Source organism: Elephantulus edwardii, unplaced genomic scaffold (genome assembly GCF_000299155.1).
Source record: "Elephantulus edwardii isolate Elephantulus edwardi_28Jun2011 unplaced genomic scaffold, EleEdw1.0 scaffold00031, whole genome shotgun sequence".
NCBI lineage: Eukaryota > Metazoa > Chordata > Mammalia > Macroscelidea > Macroscelididae > Elephantulus > Elephantulus edwardii.
Genome location: NW_006399781.1, coordinates 18,582,100 through 18,586,764, shown reverse-complemented (window position 1 = coordinate 18,586,764; position 4,665 = coordinate 18,582,100). Strand labels below are relative to the sequence as shown.

The window sequence follows — 4,665 nt, the reverse complement described above, 5'->3', positions numbered from 1 at the left end:
TCTGATATATTAGAATTCATTCACTACCATAAAATTAATTTCAACTTCTAGTGACCCTCCATCAAGTTTCCAAAGCTTTAAATCTTTGTGGGAGGACATTGTTCATCTTTCTCCAAGGAAGCACCTGGTGGATTCAAACCTTTCCATTTGCTGTGTAGCATATGACACTCTATACCCTAGAGCTTCTTATACTGGAATTCACTCATTCACTGACTCACTTACTGTCTTGTCAGAACTAACTCATAGCTGACACTCTAGCTGGTTTCTGAGGCTATAAATTTGGGAGAAGATTGCCCATCTTTCCTACTTGGAGTTACTGGTGGATTCAACTCTTCAGAGAGACTTGAACTTGGGGTTAATAGCCCAACTCCTTTCAGACACTAGCGTATCCTATTTTAGAATTTAATATTATTGAATCAGAACCTACTCATGGCTGACCCTCCAGTGGGTTTTCAGAGGTGGTAAATGAAACAAGAGGAAATTGCTTCTCTTTCTCCCTTGGAATAGCTGATGGATTTGAACCTTTAGGTTGACAGCACAGCTCCTTACCACTAGGTCAGGAGAGCTCCCATATTAGAATTGTTGTTGTTGGGACATATATTAGAATTAATAATAGCCCAAATTCTTTGAGACTGTATCACCAGAGTGCCCTATATTGTTGTGGTATTGTTGTTAAGTGCCGTCAAGTCAAGTACAACTCATAGCGACCCTATGAACAAAAGACCTAAACCGTCTTCTATAACTAGCATCATTTCTCTGTGTTCATAGAGTTTCCACAGGCATGTGGTTTAGGAAGTGGATGCCACTCCTGCTTCCAAACCTAAATCAATCTGGGAGCTCCACCAAACAGAGCTCACAACATGTAACCATCACGGTGTTTGGCACACCTATGGCACAGTTGGTAGCATTTCATTCATAGGGTCGCTATGAGTCATCTACAACTCAACGGTACCTAACAACAATAACAACAAAAACATAGAGAGAGCTACATTGGCCTAGTGGACAGAAAGTTATGCTACCAAGTCAAAAGTGGGTGATTTAATCTGCAGCCCTCAGGCCTGGTTTAAATTGTTTTTAAATTCTACATGGTATAACACTGGTCTGTGCATTGCCGTACAGAGGTAACTCACAGTTGATGTAATGCTAAACACTGTGACACTGATGTGCCAAATACGATAATGGTTACCAATGGTGGACAGTGTTTGGTTGAGCTTCCTGATTAAAACAAGCTTGGAAGCAGGAGTGGCATCCATTTCAGAAATGGCTTCCTCCAGAAACTCTCTGAACAGTGCTCAGGTCTTTCTTTCACTGGGTTGCTATAGTCGTCTATGATTTAATGGCACCTAACAACAACAACAACAACATGACACAGTTGTTCAGCATCTCAGCAATGCCAAGTTACTTCTGTACAGCAAATAGACAGACCACTGCTGTACCACTTAAAAGAATACTCATCTCAAAATCAGTCACTACCTGTATTTTTAAATACAGACATGGCCAAATGCTGGCTGGCTAAGAGACCCCCAGTCTATCTGGCAAGTCCAATCAGCTAACATTAGCTTGTGGACAAGTATTATTGAGTCAGAACAGACCTATAGCTGATCCTCTTGTGGGCTTTCAGAAGCAGTTCCTCACATGGCAGGAGATTGCCCATCCTTCTCCTGTGTGCCTTTACAATTGTAATGCAGCTTCTTGCCACTAGGCCACCAGAGCTCCCTATATTAGAATTCGGATCTGTATTTTTTCACATTTCTCTAAAGTGGATTTAGAGTTTTCATTTAGATGCGTACAATATTATTTCTATGATAGAATATTCAAGAATGGATTTTTATATAAAAATACACTATATACTATTCCTGTAATTAGTTGTTATGCATCCATATACATAAACATATCTATTTTAAGAAAATATTTTAGAAACAACTAGTACTGTAAGAAATTATCACTGCATGAAATAGCATTGAATTGTTATCCATATATTTCTTTCATAATAAAAAAAGCGGTAACTCATTAAACATAAAAATAATTTTTTCTTCCCTAAAGGCTAAGATTATTTTTAACATCTCTATAGATTCATCAAAACTGTCCTCCATATATAGAGCTCTAGTGGCCTTCTGCTAACAAGCTGCACTGCAATTTCAAGGCATGTGTTTCAAATCCACCAGCTTCTCCACAGAAGAAGGATGGGCAATCTCCTTCCATGCTATTTACTGCCTCTGAAAACCTGCTGGAGGGTCAGCTGTGATTTGGTCCTGACTTGGCAGCACACAACAACAGCAACAATGCAACAGCATCATAGTTCGTGTATCTCCAGCTGTTTTTCATGATTGGCTCTCCATGTGAACTTTCACCACTTCCTTCAGTGTATTTGGCAGATGCCCCACAACAGGGGGAAAGCCACCCTTCAGATGTGGGATGGCAAGTCTTATGTTATTTAGCCCCTCCTGAGGGGTAAAGAGTAGGGTCGAGGGATAGAGGACAAAAATGACCACTGAGACAATCAGGGACCCCAGCTACCCAATACAATCTAAAGGAATGGTCTCTAGTACCTGAGAATATTTGACCCAAAACATGACCACGTGGAATTGCTGAAAACAAGGGTGGAAAGAGATGATTCAGAGTAGCCATCAGGTTAGAGTTTTTAGTACTCCCACACACTTAAATCCTGCAACCCACATTGCCAAGTCTCTCAGCACATTTTATCGACTGTCCCATAGACCACCAGGCCTGCTTTTTAGAATGGGCAATTTAAAAGAACACAACATTAAATGAAAAATGGGAAACTAGCAGTGGGTCTAGTTAAGAAACCTCTGTGAATGCACACCCTCGTTTTTTGCTGCTTTGTCCACAATAGCAAAGAGATGGAAAAAACCTAAGTGCCCTTTAACAAATGAACGGATAGAGAAGCTGTGGTATATTCACACAATGGAATACTACACTGCATTGTAAAACAAGGAACTCATGCAATATTATACAAAATGGGTGACCCTGGAGGACATTATGCTGGACATTATGCTGAGTGAAATATCTCAGTCACAAAAGCACAAATACTGCATGGTGCCACTGTTGTAAAAAGGGACTGACATCAGAGTTGGGGGTACCTTACAAAAGAGGGGATAAATAATGTATACTGAATTGAAATAGATGAAGGAGAGAACTGCAATGAGTTTGAATTTATCAGTTCAAGGAACAGAATAGCCATTAGAAAAGTGAGTATAAATGGGAAGAAAAAAACTATGTAATGACAACGGAGTCAAATGAATTTACAAAGCCAGGAACTAGGATTACCAGTGACTAGAAGTGAAATAAGAGAGGTCTGGGGGCCTAGTGGGATAGACGTTTAAATGCCAACTCAAAATCATAAAGTTTGAATGCATCAGCTGCTCTGAGGGAGAAAGGACAATCTTCTCCTGTGAGATTTACAGCCACTGGAAGGTCAGCCAAAGACCTCCACATAAAGCCTGAATTCACACTCCCAGTCTCATGAACTGTGAGGAAACAAATTTCTATTCTTTAACTCCATATACTTGTATTTTTGTTACAACAGCACTATGAAAGGAAAGTGCTTACTTTTCTCCAGGTCTTGCTCTCCTTCCATTCTAGTTCTGTATACTTGATTTGTTTGATCTGCATTTTCAGACCTTCCTCGATCCTGTAATTTGACTTTCAAGCTAGAATTCTTGACTTAGTTCATCTCCTTAGTTTAGACTGTTCTCTCTGGGTCACCACAGCTCCTCCAGATCTGTCCTGTCCTGAGCACCTACAGCCAGCTGGACACCCTGGAGGTGCTGAAGGAAGTAAAAAGGGATTAAATGGCTGTGTGATCTTCCAGAGTCGTGTGGCCTACCTATCTAACAGCAAGGACATAAAAGGTATCAAACATAAACACTGTCCTACAGCTCAAGGATCCCTTGTCTGGTAAATGTGTGGGTAGCAAATATGAGGGAAAGGCAAAGACAAGATCCCAGAATCAAATGCCTGTCCTCCATCAAGGCACCAACACCTTCTCTGAAGAAAGCATTAAGACACGGAAATCTCCCTGGAATGTGTTTTCTCACTGTTGTTATTGTTGTTGACTGCCATCAAGTCAGCCCTCAGCTCATGACAACCCCCGTGTGTGCACAATGGATCAAAACGCTGCCTACTTCTGCATCTCTCTTCCCAGTCCATCTTAATCAGGAAACTCCACTGAAACTTGTTGAGTATGATAGTAGCATTGGAAACTCCACACAGATGGGGTACAACGGCCAAAAATTCCAGGTCTTTCAAATGGAAAGTAAGAATTCCACCACTGAATTCCACTGCCATAATGTGTTTCTCAACACATGAAAACAAAGTAGGGTTTTTGTTGTAGTTTTACAATAGTTAGCAATGTCAATTTAAATTATATGTAGTTTTATCACAGTCACGTCTTTACTCCAAGAAGGAATAGGGACACTAATGAAAAGCTAGCTTCACATGGAGCCCATGTCCACAATCACCTATTACCTTTGAGGTTGCATTGTGTAATGGGTTGAGTTGTGTTCCCAAAAAATAAATGGTCAAATCCTAATCTCCTCAGTTTGTATAATCTTTGGATAATCTTCAGTAAAATCTTGCTTGCATGTGAAATCAGTGAGATTGTTCTGTAGTTTCCACATTCTGTTGGGTCGCCTTTCTTTGGGA

General features: G+C 40.4%; 1 pseudogene; it reads right to left on the bottom strand.

Annotated features, from left to right (window-relative positions):
* Positions 1-4,665, bottom strand: part of LOC102860325 — a 173,070-nt pseudogene that overhangs the window by 80,778 nt on the left and 87,627 nt on the right.